This window comes from Sceloporus occidentalis, unplaced genomic scaffold (genome assembly GCF_023333645.1).
Source record: "Sceloporus occidentalis isolate IW3139 unplaced genomic scaffold, rSceOcc1.0.p SCAF_3, whole genome shotgun sequence".
NCBI lineage: Eukaryota > Metazoa > Chordata > Lepidosauria > Squamata > Phrynosomatidae > Sceloporus > Sceloporus occidentalis.
In genome coordinates, this window is record NW_028316983.1 from 34,356,194 (window position 1) to 34,374,179 (window position 17,986).

At 42.1% G+C, this 17,986-nt stretch overlaps 1 protein-coding gene across 2 annotated transcripts in view; it reads right to left on the reverse strand.

The window, feature by feature from the left end:
* PPP1R16B (protein phosphatase 1 regulatory subunit 16B) overlaps positions 1 to 4,914 on the reverse strand; it is a 166,385-nt gene extending 161,471 nt beyond the window's left edge. For both annotated transcript variants that reach the window (XM_089518527.1, XM_089518526.1), the window contains exon 1: positions 4,880 to 4,914. The gene's annotated coding sequence lies outside the window, so the exon portion shown is untranslated. The remainder of the gene's footprint in view (positions 1 to 4,879) is intronic.
* Between the last annotated feature and the right edge of the window lie 13,072 nt (positions 4,915 to 17,986).

The window sequence follows — 17,986 nt, forward strand, 5'->3', positions numbered from 1 at the left end:
GAAGAGGAAAACTGAAAATGAAGCCTCTAAAAGCCACAATACAACAGGAAGCAGCCGCCTCATTTTAAAATGTTATCACTATAATAACAGAAATTCTGGTTAACAGTAACTCCAATGCCATTTGTGTAATGGAAGAAAATGCCCTCTGGTACCAAAGCAGTACACCAGGATTAACACACTGCCTTATCCTCCTTGATGTAGGAGGGCTAAACTAGATTATCCAAGGGACTCTTTATAACAACTTCACCTATCACTAAAATACCCTTGAGGTCAAGAGTACAATGCCACAGCAACCCCTTTCAGCTAAACCCAAAGGCTGTGATGCTTCTGCCAGATTTACTGTGACACCACAGCAGTGAATAATAACACTCACGGACTGTATGAGCATGCAAGTAAAACCTGTTGACTTCCTGATATTTTGATAACAACACCCATCGCTACTAACTTTTGAGTAGGTTTGGAATAGGAATCCTAAATATTTTGAAGGCACCAGGACGGGATATAAGGGAATAATCTCTGCCTATTAATAGACAAATATTTAAGTGAATTAACACAGATATTTAATACCCAGGAGTGGAAGATTAAACTTTACATAGGTTATTTTACCCATGCTATTCCATCTCCCTGTCTGTCTGTCTGTCTGTCTGTCTGTCTGTCATGGTTCATCCAACCAGAGCTTCAAAGACAATGCACAATAGGTAAAAAAAGAGTTTTAAACCATTAAATAAATGACTGTTGTTATTGGTGTAATGCATCTTCAAAGCGTTCCAACTTATGGTGACCCGAAGGTGCAACTATCATGTAGTTTTCTTGGCAAGATTTGTTTCGAGGCAGTTAGCCATTGCTTTCCTCTGAGGCTGAGAGCATGTGACTAGCCCAAGGCCACCCAATGGGTTTCATGGCTGAGCTGGGAGTCAAACTCTGGTCTCCAGAGTCAACATTCAAACCACTACACCATGCTGGCTCTCTATAAAAACCAATTAACATATTAAAGTCTTTTTTTTAAATATAGTTCTAAAAACAGTTTTAGAAACAGCTTTTAAAAACCAGCACTAAAACAGTTTTTTAAAAGCCTGAGAAGCCATCCTAAATTCAAGATCAAATGGCCAGCTAAAATAGTACAATCCTTCACTGCCCATTGGAGACTCAGAAGGGATGGAGCCAAACTGAATGTCCTTGAGAGGGAGTTCCACAAGCAAAGTGATGCTATGGAGAAACCTCCATCATGTGCATCCACCAACCAGGCCTCATAGAGTAGTCAGACATTTAACAGGGCCTCCACTGAGGAACTTAGATTTCAGGCATGCTCATAGGGGAGAGAGGGGTCATTTCTGAGATCTTGGTCCCAAGCTGTTAAGGCTTTATAGCTTAAGACCAGCACTTTGAATTGATCTTGAAAGCAAATATGAAGCTACTGTAGTTTGTGTAAGACTGGTGTTATGTGGTCTCTAAAATGTACATCTGATGACAATCTGGACACTATTTTGTACTAGCTGTGGCTCCCAAACACTTTTCAAGGGCAGCCCCATGCATAGCATATTACTTGAACCACTACGGTCAGATTCATTCTCCCCTAAAAAGGGTCCAACTGAAGCTTGGCAAAGGCACTTCTCTATACAATATGGCACTTGATGGAGATATTGATTCTTGTTCATCTGAATTATCAGGGACCCCACTCTGTGGGTTGGGGACAGAGCCTGTATTTTCTCCACATGCCATGCTATCCTAAAAGGCCTACAGTGAGCCCAGACAACATGCCTTCAACCCAAGAATACCCTTCAATACGCAAGTAAGAAGACAGTGCATATTTTCTCTCTTTACACACACACTTCTGACCCCAGATATACCTTACTCTGATGTCACTTTGCTTACTCTCAGAAAAACAAGACAACACTCACCCACCAAAATAAAATGAGCTTATTATTATAAAAAATACTTCACATTTCATGACATTTCAGATTCTTTTTAAATGCTGCTATGTTTGCATGCTTAGGACTCAATCTACTAGTCAGTCCCAACTAAAGTAAATTCACTGAATCAATGGAGCGTACATCACTGTTGCCATACCTGAATGAGTCTCTTCTAGTTAGCACTAGGACTTCGCCTTAAAAACTGAGGTTACAAAGGATCATGATACCTGTTTAAACAGTGGCACTTTTAAAGATTCAATGTGACATTTTAAAAAAAGAGATTGAGGTTCCCATCTTGCCCTCCATCACCGTTCCCTCCACTTACCCAGGGATACATCCACCTCAGCCCCATCCACAGAAGAGTCTCCTGTATCTCAGCAAACCCATCCAACACTGCCATTCAAACATCCTTCTGGCTTCCTAAAATGGGGGGGGGGGGGGGTAGCACATCACCTTCAACCTAACACACCATTTTACTCCCTGACATTATTTCCAACTCTTTGGTATTAGGAGGAGGTGGTGGTGGAGGTGGTGGAGGCATGCAGTGCAATGGTATTAAAATAGCAAATGGGTGTCAGGAAACAACTGATATTTATTCACCAGAGGTATGCAGAAGAGCAGCAATAGCAGCCCTGAACAAGAAAAGAGCCAAGCCACAAATGGGAGGGAGGATTCACATTGCACCTGCCCACAGCTTGGAGATCATCTAACCATCCATGGCATGAAGCCTCCCACAAGCTGCCAGAGAAACATGCGTACAAATACTGCATGCACACACATATGCTGTAGAGAAGCATGAAAAGACATGGAGATCCCTTCACCATCAGGTACAGCAAAAGCACTGTCCTACAATGACTTGATTCCTCGCCACATTGACTGTGTGTTATTGTCTCAGTTCCCATTCATCGTATGGCCCTAAATAGGGGAGGGCTCCTCAGTTTATGGCTACACACACTTCCTATACCATCACAACCAAAAATACAGACAATGGCTGCATCTGCACAGCAGAAAGAATCCAGTTTGACACCACTTTAACTGCCATTCTGGAATTCTGGGAAATGTAGTTTTTTTAGCCTTCTCTGTCAGAGAACTCTGGTGCCACAACAAACTACAGTTCCAAGAATTCCTCAGCACTGAGCCATGGCAGTTAAAGTGGTGTCAAACTGGACTCTTTCTGTAGTGTGGATACAGCCTATGTGACCACAACAAGGTCCCTGGCAGGCTTTTTACCATATATCTTTTGGCTGATCAAGAAGCCAGTGAAGCTTCAAAATCTAGTGTATTTTGCGCCCTGTGGTTGGCCCAATAAAGATATCACAACAGCGTGGATTTTGTTGTTTTCTGATTCCTTTAGTTTCAGATGCCAGATATGCCAAATCCAGATTCACAAGACAGGCTTAGGTACAGTTCAACCCTCTCCTCCTAAGACCTTTGCATCGCCGAAACCAACCAAAGAAGGCAGAAGCACCTCTAACCATGTGCAGAGTGCACCCTACTTCTCCCCCTTCACTCACATGGAGACTAGAAAAGAAGACAGCAAACCACAAACCTCCCACGTGTTTAGAGAACATGGGAATAGTAGCACTGGAGGAGTATTCACAGTCAAGGCCCACACTTCTGGGGAAGAGTAATGTGTGAACTGCAGCTTGTGGGCAGCCATGGTTGTTGTTGTTGTTTGTTGTGTGCCTTCAAGTCATTTCCAACTCATTGTGACCCTAAGGCTAACCTAGCATGGGGTTCAGAGGAGTTTTGCCATTGCCTTCCGCCAAGGTGGAGAGAGAGTGTGACTTGCCCAGGGTCACCCACTGGGTTTTATTGTGGGGAATGTCAAATGGAGGCTTAGCGCCAGAAGGAAGAGGTCAGGATTTAAAGCCATGGTGGGCCCAGTGGGTTTGTTCAGCGGTTTGCCATTACCTGTCTCTGAGGCTGAGAAGGTGTGACATGCCTAGGGTCATTCAGTGGGTTTCATGGCTGAGCTGAGAATCAAATCCTGATCTCCAGAGTCATAGTCCAACACTCAAACCACTATCACCATCATCACTATCATCATCATGAGGCATGGCAGGGGGTTGGGCTGACTGGCTCAGGCGAGTTCTTTCCATCTCTATGATTCTATGATTGTCTTCCCTGAATAACCCACCTGGTCTCCCATGGACACACGCCATCAAAGTGAACACCCAAACTGCCCATCCCCTTGTTTCTAACTGGCTTGATTATTGATTATTGATTATTGTGATTCTTTTAATTCTTAACTTTTTGATTGTTTAATGATATTTCATTGTAGCATGGATGAGGGGGAGGGAGGGAATTAATGGGATGTATTTTAACTGCACGTTGTATTTCATACTGTGTTTTAGTCAATGTTGTTAGCCGCCTCGATCCTGTGGGAGAGGCAGCATATAAATAAAATGTATTATTATTCTTAATTATTATTATTTATATCTCGCCTTTTCCTGAAGGAATCAAGGTGGATTACAAAACAAATATTATTATTATTAATATTAATATCATTTCTCCCCATAGAAGCCATGAGTCTAATTCAGTGCCTTCTGACTAACCTGGGCTTCTTAAACCTTTGAAACGAAACACTGGGGAAGTTTTTCTCCAGCCTGGAGAAGAAGAAGAAGAGGAGGAGGAGGAGGAGGAGGAGGAGAAGGGCTGAGAAAGAAGCTCTCCAGAGGAAAGAGCATCAGGAGAAGGAGGAGGAAAAGGTAAATGGCAGCATGGGAAGTAAGTGATCTAGGATACATCCACAGTGCAGGAATAATACGGTTTGATACTGCTTTATGTGCCTCAACCTACAATTCGCAGAATTCCATACCATGGAGCCGGGGCACTTAAAGCAGTACCAAAGCATAATCATTCTCCAGTGTGGATGCAGCCTTAGAAGAGAAGTTGGACCCTGGAAGGAAGTGGCAGGCACCAAGTAATAATAATATAAAAAACCCACCCCCGGCCCTGTCACTCACGGGGACGCCAAGCAGCAGGAGCAGGATCCGCACCCAGAGCCAGCTGGCCAGACTTCCGCAGCAGCAGCAGCAGCAGCAGCAGCAGCAGCGCAAGAGCCCGCAGAACCGGATCCACTCGGCTTCAGCGAGGGAGCTCTAGTCTAGAGCCATTGGCGGGGAGAAGCCCAGCTGGGAAGGAGGCAGCAGAGGCAGAAAAGGAGGCAGGGAGGCTGGGGATGGAAGGCTCCTCCCTGGTCCCTCCTCGGAGGCGGAGGAGCCAGGAGCAGGGATGCTCAGCCCGAGCAAGGAAGGAGGGAAGGAGGGAGCGCAGGCCAGCAGCGCAGGTGCGCGCAGGAGCGGAGCTGATCAAGCTGGATCCTCCTCCTCCTCTTCTTCCTCTTCCTCCTCCCAAAGCCCAGCACAGAAAGGCCCCCAGGGTCAAGGCAAGCTCCTCCAAACCCTACTAGGAACACAACACCACTGGATCGTTTCTTTCGTGGGTATTTTGGGCAATGAGGCCATGCTCTAGAAGAGTTTGGTCCTGACTCTTTGCCAGGAGCATCTTCAGAGAATGCTAGCATGGAAGAGAGGGGCATATATACAGTTGGTTGAGAAGAAGCAATTTCCATGTTGGTCTATGTATTGTTCTGTTGTTGAATGGCAAGGCCTAAGGGGGTCTATTTAATGAATGATCCACTGACTGCTGGGAACCCCCCCCCCTCACCCTGGGTGGTTTGCATTTGCAGGGTCACAGCAGAATTATTATTATTAATAATTATTTATATCCTGCCTCTCTGTCAGGATCGAGGTGGCATACAAAGAGTAAAATACAACAATATAAAATAAGTCCATTATCCCCACCCACCCAAGACAATAACTAAAATTTCCCTTACAGCGATAAGAAACAGCTCATTGTTAAACAATTTTTTAAAAAATCAAGCAGTATAAAGAGATGGGTACACAGAATATTCTAGATGGAGACCATGTCAATAGAATTCATGCATACAGTCCCTCAGAGCAGTAGTGTCACTAGGGTTGGGGTCACTCCACCCATTGACCTCTTCCCGTTTCGCACCATACAGAATCCTTAGCCGTGCTGTTTTGCACTGATGTTACTCACCACTCATAGTTCCCACATAGCGCTGAGTGTCATGCTAATAGCTGTGACATAAACAAACAGCGAAATCAAAAACCATACCTTCAAATTTCAATGTCCTATGCACATCATCAATGGATTTGCCTATGCATAGTGAAGATGGGGTTAAAATGTGGTGGTTTTAATTTTTTAAAAAACTAGGTCCTCTCCTTTCTCCTCCCACTGTGCTTCACCCAACTCCCACCATCTTTTAAAGCATTTAAAAGGGAAGCAGCTGTAGGTGAATGCCACAGCCCATTTCTGCCAAAAGGTAAGTGTTTGAGGAGAAGTGGTGTCACCCCCCCCCCTTTTAGGGTGTCACCTGGTACAGTCTGCATCCCCCTAGTGACACCACTCCTGATGTTCGAGGCTGATGAGTTTCACCAGTATCTGTGGCTGACATCCTCAGAGAATGCTGGCATAGAAGAGAGTGGGGTATGTGTGTGTATACAGACACACACACACACACTCTATTGCTTGAGAGGAAGCAATTTGCATGTTAAATCTGTGTATTCTTCTGTTGTTGAATGGCAGGGTCTCAGGGGGGCTCACCAGACCACCCCGAAAGGGCGGCCTGTAGCTGCCCATTTTTCTGGTGCAAGGAGGCCGCACCACCCAAATAGCGCGGCCACCGTCAGGCCTAAAAAGAACCCGTTGAAAGCAAGTTTTTAGTCCGCACACCCTGAACCATTGGCACACTCACGTGCACTGATGATGCATGCACAGTGCAGCGATGTTTGAACGCTGCACTGCACCTGCGTCGTGGCGGCTCCCATGTTGATGGGTCCAAGCCATGATGGTGCCAGCAGTGCATGGTATGGCTCAGGAGTGTGCGGACGCTCTGCACTCCCAAGGCCTAAAACCAGCCCCAGACCGCCGCTTTCCAGAAGTCTGTACCTGGCCTGGGTGTCTATTTAATTAATGATACATTGTCTGCTGGGAACCCCCCCCCCCTCAGCCTGGAAAAGGAGGACCTCTGATCACCCTGATGGCCACATAGCAAAGGAGGCCAAGGCACCACAAAATGGAGAACATGCAAGGAAAAAGGGAGAACATGCCCAAAGAAAAGCTCCAAACCCTCCTAGAAAGAGAAATTGGTGCTTCTGAGCCCTGCTCCAGATGGAGGACAGTTTGGAATTTCTCCTGGATAGCAGAAGGTTGAAAGGGAGGACAGGTCCTGGAGAAGGAGGTCTGGTCACCCTGCCAGGGGTCCCTTGATGGATGGCCCTTATCTGAAGGCCTGAAAGCTTGTCCTTTGCAGGCAGGGTGACCAGATGTCCAAAGGAGGACAACACATTTTAAAATCTTGTTGTATGCCTTCAAGTCATTTCCAACTCATGGCAATCTGAACAGATCTTGCTAAGAAACTCTCATAATAGGTTGGCCTTAGGTCACCATAAATTGGAAATGACTTGAAGGCACACAACAACAATTTAGGTATTTGATAGCTACTTCTCGCTTTTCAGCCCTGCATGCCATGAATGTTGTCCTCCTTAGGACATCTGGCCACCCTGCCTGCAAGGGACAAGCTTTCTGGCCTTCAGATAAGGGCCATCCATCTAGGGGACTTCTGGCAGGGTGTCCAGAGGTCCTCCTTCTCCAGGACTGTTGACTGTCCCTTACTGCTATTTTTGCAAAACTGGCAGCACCAGAGAGAAATCAAGGTTGGGAGTTTTGTTTTTTGTTTTTTTTAAATCGGCCCATCTGCCTGTTTCAGAAAAAAAAGGAAGGTACAATCCAGTTTCACCTCCAAGACTGACTTTCATAAATTTCAATCCACTTCTTCAGTTCCACTGAAGGAATGCAGTAACCGTGGGGAATGTTTTTCTGTTTCTTAAGCTTGCACAAATGCAACCACACAAAATCCCCAAATACAAGCAGAGCCTGGCAGAAGTTACTGTTCTGGACTCCAAGCCCCAAAATCCTTTAGCTAGCCCAACATAGCTGCTTGCTATGATGGCTGTGGGATCTACAGTCCTGGGATTTGTAGTTCAGTGGGGCACCAGAGCTCTGACAGGGCAGACTTAATATCTGACAAAACTACAATTCCCAGAATTCCACAGCATTGAGCCTTGGCAGTTAAAGTGGTATCAAATTGCATTATTTGTGCAGTGCGGATGCAGTTTAAGATTCTCAACCTCTGGTCTAGACCACAGCAAAAAGAATTACTCTCATCTATTTGGTTTTGAGGTTTATAAACAAAGTTGATTTTGATACATGCATTTCCAGCTCAAATGGTTTGTTGATTTCAGCTGTTAAAAATTATGGCTGATATACAATCCAGTAAAAGGGGAGAGGGATAAACTCAGTTGAGCACTGCAATCTTACATACACCTAACAATAAAATTTGAGTTACAAGTGCAGGAAAAATGAATATTTCCATAGACATGTTATTAAGCCAGAACTTCTTTATAACAAAATAAATAAAAGTAGAATAAAAATGAATTTTCTGCAGAGCCAAAATGTGAGAAACCTTTGAAGTTTGCCAAAGCCAAGTCTCTCATGCTGCTTGAAAGACAGGAAGTTAAATAACAGAATCAAGTCAATAACAGTGTTTTTGAATTTCATTTGGCATTGCAGTTATCATTTGGGATGAAACAATGACAGCCTCAAATCTTATTGTTCCTGTTTTAAACAATCTTCAAGTTGAACTTGAAATGCAGTAAAAAAATAACATTAAAAAAAAAACACTTGTTATGGCCAAGACTTCCTAAACCAGCTGCTGCTGAGAATCAGTAGCAATTGTTTCATTAAATGTTTACCTTCTTCCGAGGAGGGAATTATATCCAGGTTATCACATGTGTGAATGTGAGCGCCTTCAAGTTTCTTGTCAATTTAGAGTGACCCCCATGAATCCAGTAGGGTTTTCTTAAGCAAGAAATACTCAGAGGTTGTTTTACTGGTTCCTTTTTCTAAAATATAGCCTACAGCACCTGGCATTCATTGGCAATCTCCCATCCAAGTACCAACCAAAGTTGTTCCTGCTTAGCTTTGAAGATCAGACAGGATTTGGTGCCTTTAGGATATTTAGGCTTACCTTATATAATTTTATGTTACTAATCTGCTTCAGGATATACTTTACATATATATCCAATCATAACTTTAGATATGTGCATAACAATTTTATTTTTTTTAAAAATAGAAATGATTATTATGGCTCCAAACTGTAACAATAATTAACATCAATTTAAAAACTAACGACTTGATAAAAAATAAAGTCATCAGTAAAACAGGGGATCAGACAGCTTTAAAAGAAACCTCTAACAAGACAACTTTGACAATCTTCCTGAAAGTCAGGAAAGAAAACTTAAATTAGACTTCCTTTCCATAAGGTACATTAAGAATGTGTATACCTTTAAACCAATAATCTTATATTATATTTAATATTAAATGCCTGCATATGCATATATAGATTCATTTTACTGACAAAATTATCCTTTTTGTCTATAACCAAAACTGACAACGAAAGTCTAGTTGCATGTGCCATGACACAATTTGCACTGCTAGATTGCTGAACAGTGAAACTATTCAGTATAAGTTAATGAATCAACAAAATAAAGAAGTAATTGGAGACAGTATCTGATCAAAAGCAAAAGTTGAAGGTCCTTGTCGAAAATAATCGATTGCAGCCACTAGATTATAATGCCAATACTCAATCAAAAGCCTGTTTGGGGTATGATAAGACATACAGCTTTCCCTCCACAAGGTCCTTGGGAGTTCATTAGTGTATTTAGCGGTCAACCTTTTAAGTACAGTACAACAGACAGAGGTATGGATTAAAGCAGCAGGTCTGTTAAGATAAGCTCCGCTCTGCTGGTGTTTATTAGAGATCTTCCACATATACTTTGCTCTAGGCTTACCTTAAGAAGTATAGGTCCATAATAAAATTATCTAGAGTTGATATGCTTGTTGTGGCTTCCTGTATAGAGTAGTGGGATGATGATGATTTTAAAAAGTGACACTTAAGTTGGAAAAAAATCCTTATGCTCTTCTCCCCACAGTGCAGTACTGCCACAGTCTACTAGGCCCCATTTCTCCTCTTCCGTGGCTGCAGCTACAGTCTCACTTTTTCTATATACAGTGAGCCCTCCAGATTCATGGGGTTTTTTATCCATGAATTCAAGCAAACATGGTTTGAAAATATTCCAAAAATATATAAACTTTAAAAGCAAACCTTGATTTTGCCATTTTATATATAGGATACTATTTAATTATCCATTATATTTAATGGGACTTGAACAGCCATGGATTTTGTTATCCATGGAGAGTCCTGGAATCAAATCCCAGCAGATACCACGAGCCCACTCTGCAGTGAGTCCTCCATATCCAGAGATTTTTTCATCCATGAATTCAAGCAACCACAGCTTGCAAATATTCCAAAAATATACAAATTCCAAAAAGCAAACCTTGATTTTGCCACTTTATATAAGGAGTACCATCTTACTATGTGATTGTATGTAAGAGGACTTGAGCATCCATGGATTTTGATATCCATGGGGGATACTGGAATCCAATCCCAGTGGATACCAAGGGACCACCATACTAGACTGTGGCAAATGTCATTCTGTTGGTCTTTGAGGAACTCCGAGGACACTGTAGAATCTGCTCCAATACATATTCAAAGGAGGAGAACATTCCTTAATAAAAATTGCCAACTGGTCAGGGAAGAAAACCAGCCTGCCCTGCTTTTGGGCTTAATAACATTAAACATACAGAAACATTTAATGGCATGGGGATAAACAGTCTCACCTGTTCATTCTAGAGACAGAAATGCTGCTAAAAACATGGCCCTACAGTCAGGAACAGCTTAAACTGCAGGTAAAAATTAAATCATTGGTAGTTTGGTGGAGCTCCAGAACTCTGAGAAGGAAGGTTAAATATCTCACACAACTACAAATCTCAGAATTCTGTAGCATCAAGTCACAACAGTTAAAGTGGTGTCAAAGTGCTTTATTTCTGCATCAGCCTGAGAAATAAATGGTAACCTCCACCAAGTTCAAATGCACAATTCCAAGGGCAATTCATGTTATTTTGGTACCTGAGGCAGTGTGTAACAATACAGCAAAAAGAAACTAAATAGCTAACAAATTACTACTCTTTAATAACATGCCAAGTAATGAAGCAGCCACCTCATTCTGTCAAATGGTAGGGCTGGACCTGACATCTTATCTGTTAAAGGACGGGAGGAGTCTTCCTTTAGTTTGCTGCTAGCAAGCCTGAGTAGGCCCTTAAGAGTACAAAATCATTATTTCTGAGCAGTAGAAAGTGGCTAACCTAAATTGGTATGCTTTAAATGTATCCATGCTAGATAGGGGAATGAAAACCAAATCATATATCTCAGGGGATGGGAGAATCTGACACAGTATTCTGACCCAGATGGAAAATTAATGTGTTCAAGTACCCAGCCTAAAAAACAGAAAGGAAAATTACAGACCGGAAGTTGACTGGTAATGAAAATTTCAGATAACGATTTACTTAAGAGAAACTCAAGAATAAGCTGCAGTATATTTGCTAAGGAATAAGTCCCATTGAAGTCAGATGGACTTCTAAGGAAACATGTGTAGGATTGGATTATATATGGAGTAACATTATTAGCCTAAAGCATGCTGTAGGATAATGGGAACTGTAGTATAACAATACCTCTGTAGGGACCAGCATGAGGATTTCTGCCTCCTGTTTTATGCCTTTTACTGTTTCTGTAACATGTACTTTATTGCTTTTATTGTGTTAGTGTATTTTACTGTTCTGTAGACAGCTGTAGGTAGTTTATAAGGAATGCATATAATAAACATTTAACTAAAAAAGACAATATGCAGGATATGATTTTACCTATATTACTGTGGAAAGAGGGGGAACAAAGATGGGAGAAAGTGTGAATTTATCTGTAGCATTTACTTGATTATCAGCACCAAGTGTCACTGGTTTGTTATTTTTGCAATAGAAACAACAACAGGTTAGATGTCACAGTAAATATCAGTCAGCATGCAGATAATCAAACAAAACAAAAACCCCACACAAGATCTCCAAAACAACACACACACACCATCTTTAAGACAACATATATAGTCCAAAATCCTGAGTACACTTACCTGGGAGTAAGACTAATCAAACTTACTGGATGCGCAGCAAGGTACTAGCACTTTCATTATCAAATGAAATGGCTCTGGTTCCTGAAGGTTTATACCACAATAAATCTATTAACCTTTAAAGTGTCAGAAGAGACTATGTCCTACACTAAATGATTAAGCCCAACTAGAGGAGACCCATTGAATCAACACAACTTGTTGACATACCAAATTCTTATTGATTTAATGTGTCTAACAAGTGACATCTAACAGTTCTGTGCATGTATGTGGTAATAGGATAAACTCAATGGAACTTGCCAAAATTAGTAAATGCAGTGAATAGAAACATAGAACTGGAAGAGACCACAAGAGCCATCCTGTCCAAACCCCTGCCATGTAGGAACACAGAATCAAGCAACCCTGACAAACGGCCATCCAACTGCTGTTTAAAAACCTCCAAAGGAGGAGACTCCACCATTCCATTCCAAGGGAGTGTGTTTCACTGTCAAACAGCTCTTACTGTCAGGAAGTTCTTTCTAATGCTTACATGGAATCTGTTTTCCTGTAGTTTGAATCCATTGTTCCATGTCCTAGTCTCTGCAGCAGAAGAAAACAAGCCTTCTTCATTCTCAATATGACATCTCTTCAGATATTTAAACATCACTATCATTACCTAATAGCCTTCTCTTCTTCAGGCTAACCATACCCAGCTCCCTAAGCTGCTCCACATAGGGCACCGTTTCCAGGTCTGGTATGTCTATTAAAGTCATTTCAATCAAATGCCAGTTGATCACACTAGATCAGAGGTAGACAAAGCGTGGCCTTTGGGAGTCTGAAATGCAGCCCCAGAAGCCCCTGGACAAAAAAATAATAATGTTTTTTTTTTAATTCAAGCCAATTTGGGGACGATTTCTTTTTGTCTGAAACCTGCCCCAATAATAATAATAATAATAATAATAATAATAATAATAATAATTTTATTTGTGTTTCCCTGCCTCTCCCAATTGGATTGAAGCGTGATTACAGACTAATAAAATCACAGTACATATAATTAAAATTCTCTAACCAATTATGAAGATTAAATCCAACATATTAACTAATGGTTAAGAATAAGCATACAATACACAATACAGTACAATTGGCAAATAAACAGCATCTCATTCAGGGGCATGTCAGTCATTATCGTATAACATATCTGGATATGCTTGGTGGAATAGTTCGGTTTTCACTGCTTTCCTGAATATCTCTAGTGAGGGCGCCAATCGGATGTCCTCAGGAAGGCTGTTCCACAATCTAGGAGCCCTTATTGAAAAGGCTCTTTGTGAAGTGGAAGCATATTTGGGATTCGTAGTTTCCAATAAATTCTTGCCCGATGTTCTAATGATGCGGGGCGGATTGTATGAGGAGAGGTGGTCCCGCAAGTAACTCGGACCTGAGCCATATAGTGCTTTATAGGTCATAACCAACACCTTGTATTGTGCCCGGAAGCTAATAGGGAGCCAGTGAAGATCTTTCAAAATAGGTGTTATATGGTCAGACTTTGAAGAACTGGTGACCAGTCTGGCTGCCATATTTTGTACTAATTGAAGCTTCCAACCTTGGTACAATGGTAGCCCCAAGTAGAGCGCATTACAGAAGTCTAGACGAGAGGTTACCAGTGCGTGTACCACTGTTTCAATTATGCCCAGATCACAATGGTTTACTTCTCCTCAGCCACCCAAACCTCACCTAATCACCAAAAATAAACCAAAAAGGTGACCAGAAATGATGTTGCATCACTTTGGGCACACCAAAACTGGCTGGTGCATCCCTCCAGGTGAGATCAGGGTGGGAAAATGGTGTCTGCCCCCTGCACAGTTGCCAATCCCTGTTCTAGATCAGTAGTTCCCAATATTGGTTTCCTGATGTTGTTGGATGTCAATGTAACTACCACCATTCTTGATCAGTCATAAAATATGCTGGTTAGAAGTTGTGAGATTTGAAGTTCAACAACATCTGCAAACTCACTGTTGGGAACCACTGTTCCAAACTCAATGGACCTACTGAGTGTAGAATGTTGGCTTACACAGTTAGGTTGGGGTTCACTGGGCATCTGCAAATAGCAGCTGAGACTGTAGAAGAGACATCACTGCCTGCTTTCTGAATGAGGAAGGACCTCCATGGAAAGCCTCTTCAGGCCAGATTACTGTCTATAGTTGTTCATAAGGTGACCTCATGAATAAGTAGAGCGCACATTGGGGGAGGGGCAAAATTACGGCTTTTGAGCAAGTCACACTCTTTCAGCCTCAGGATGGCAATGGCAAACCCCCTCTGAAGAAACTTGCCAAGAAAACCCCATGATAGGTTCACCTTAGGGTCGCTATAAGACAAAAATGACTTTAAGGCACACAACAACAACAACAACAACAAAACCAACCTGCCTGTTTTTAAATGAGATGCTTTCATAGTAGAATTCACCAAAACAAATTGCCAATTGCAGCAAGTCTAATAATTTCCCCACAACAGTTTAAAGAATGACACATTTAGTGCAACAGAAATTAAATGAGTGCCTTGAAATAAACTTTTACTTCTCAAAATTTCAACCAGCATCTGTATCACAGTACCAAAGTGATTGTATTACTGGTAATGTATTACCATTAGGATTGGGCAATAGTCAGTCATATTCTTGTTTCAACTACACCCTTAATTGTTAGAATGTTAGGAGTCCTAAATGAGTGAATGACTTTGTAGCCCTCTACATCAATTTAAGGCAGGTGTAAGAATCATGCAAACTTGTAGATGTCGTTTGATTACAACATTTTCCACCATCGTCTATGCTGGCTACCTGGAAACTGCAGTCCAACAACATCTGCAGGACCACATGGTTTCCAAGACTGGCATAAGGACAGAAACAATCAGTCAAAGTGGAGCTAAATTGCAAGAAATCCTGAAACACAAGACAAATAATCTGTATTTTAGTAAATAAGAGGATTACCTGTGGTCTTCCAAGGACAGAACTGTAGGAGTGTGTGTCAGAAAGAAAATGTCACTAGGTTCCCACATATGGTACAAATTAAAATGCTTGCATGACCTTTCCAGCACTGACACAGGACCAGGTAAGTAAAGAGCATTGGTTATATTGCAAGAGCTGATGCCTCCCCCCTGCTTACCTTTTGTGATGGCCCCATAGCTCCTGCTTTTAGAAAGCTACAGCAGGGAAAATATGACTTGGGGTGCATCTGCACTGTAGAAATAATGCAATTTGACACCACTTTGAGTGCTGTAGCTCCAGCCTATGGAATAATGGGATTTGCAGTTTTACAAAGTTTTTAGTTTTCTATCCCAACAAGTGCTGGTTCCTCACAAAACTGCAAATCCCAGGAGTCTGTATGATGAAGCCATGGCACTGCATTATTCTACAGTGTACAGTGTAGATGCATCCTTGGTGAAAATTAGAGGATATGTGGAAGGGAGAGGCTATGGATTTTAAGATTCCCTTTGCCCTCCCTTCCTTTGAGAATTGATTAAAAGTTTCCAAAGTGGGATCCCCCCACCCCCACCCCGGTTTAAGATGTGAAATCAAGTTGTATGTGGATAATGGAACTGGAGGTGAAATTTTCTTAAACATAAGAAGTGACCTCAAACATGACTGCTCATAAGCATATATGTGTGTGCACCTTCAAGTCACTAGTCAACATATGGGAACACCATGCATTTCTTAGGCAAGGAATACTCAGATGTTGTTTTGCCAATTTCTTCCTCTAAAATGTAGCCTTGTATTTGTTGGCAGTCTCCCATCCAAGTACTTACCGGGATTGAACTTTCTTAGCTTCCAAGATTAGACAAGATCTGGTGCATTTAAGGTATTTAGGCCCCTCCTGCTCATAAGGAAAACCACTAAATTCAGTGGGGCTTTGTACCAGAAAAGGGGATATAGGATTGCAACCTTTAAAAGGAATTCTGAGATGTATGCTTATTTTGTTACTAGGGTTAACTAAGGGCATAAAACACTAGCTTAGTGGGCCTCTATGATTTGTTGTGTGGAAAACAGCAATTGATTCTCTTTATAGTATAGGGATCAACATTAATATTTATTTATTTATTTATTTATTTATTTATTTAGGTATTTATATCCTGCCCTTCAGCCCTAATGGCTCTCAGGGCGGCTTACAATATTATTTTTAATCAGACAGTTCCCTGCCCTCAGGCTTACAATCTAAAAGACACGAAACAAAAGGAGAAGGGAATGGTGGAGGGAGAGGGGATGAGGTCCAGTGGTTCTTCTCTCCCTCTGAGGCCTGGACCAAGGCAGATGGATTGGAGGGAGGGCTCTTCCTTCTTCCAGGCTAGCCCTGATGGAGCTGGACCTGCCTGGTGAACTCCCCCTCAGGCCGGCAGATGGCAGTTATGGAGAGTGGAGTCTCCTTCCTCTCAGGCCGGTGGATGGCATATTAATACTAATACCTAGACATCAAGCAGCTGCAACTACTATGGTAGTTGGCTGGGGGTGGTGGAAATGGTAACTCTGTTTTGGTTTCTTTGTGGGGGAAACTGCCAACTGCTTCAATAGCCAAAGTGGGGCTGATCCCCATATCTGTTAATCCAGAGTTGACTGTAAAATAAGAGGATTGCAAAAGCTTTAGAGATTGAGAGGGGCAGTAGGAGGGAATAAGAACAGAAAAATAGAAATGGAGGTTACTTAAGGTTTTGCTCAGGGAGTAATGGAATTTCAGAGCTGTAAGGTAGATGCTAAAAGGGACATCTTGAAAGAGAAGAGGATGATTCTTTTATCATCTAACGTTGATTACTTTGGTGTAATAACTATGTTTTTGAAGAAGGATTTATGAAAGGATTGTTGCAGTGAGGGATATATAAGTCAGCCCAAGCCCTATAATCATCAGTGTCTTGTGGCACTGCAAAGAATAACCAAGTTTATTATGATGTATGCTTTCATGGATTAAAGCCCACTTGTCAGATATAAAAAAGGTCATCTCCTTTGGTAGATCATTGTATATGCAGGTGAGTCGAGAATTGTCATCAGTGGAGTCAGAGGGAACTGAATTTCAAAGAGATAAATAATGATACTTAGGCGGGATACAAACCGCCGCTTTGCGGCGCTTCCCCGCCGCTGCCGTTTGTTCCGCGCGGGAGCTGCAGCAGCCAAACCGCGCGGCTCCCGCGCGGAGCAAAAAAGAAGCTCCATTTCGGAGCTTCTTCTTGCGGCGCACTGATGACGTCGCGAAGCGCCGCTGGCGCATTCGCGACGTCATAGGCGCCGCGACACATCTGGACGCTATGCGTCCAGTACGTAAAGATGGCGGTGCCCATGTGGAAGGGGCGCCGCCATCTTGTACGTATAGGATACGTACTAGGGTTAGAGGGGTGCGGAAGCACCGCCCCTTCCTAACCCTAGTACGTATCCTATACGTACTATATGGCAGTTTGTATCCCGCCTTAGTTTTTAAATGGGTATTTGAAAATACCTGGGTGGTAGCACAATACATTGATGCAATGATTAACACAAATTGTATATTTTTTTAATGTTTTGTTCCTATTCTAGTCATGGGTTAATTCTTTTCGAAGTCAGCAACAGAGTATCCTGGAAGGCTGACATGTTTTGCAGTGATTTTTGAACATTGCCATGTTTGATGTTAGACTTGTATCAATTTACTTTTTTTGTAGAAATAGACCAATTAAGTCTTATGCTGAATGTACCTTCTAAAAGAAGAGCTGTTCATATCACTTAAGCACAAGGCAGAGTAAATCACATCAAGTATGAAGTTCAGGTTAGACGTTCAGTTGAAAAACCTAATTTGATGTCAAACACTATATCTGCACAGCTACATCAAAGTAAAAGATTTCATCAAATCAGATTACTGTTTGCTGGGCAGGAAGGCAGCATTGTCTAAAGGAAAGGACATCTGATGAACATGGTAAAATGGTATCATA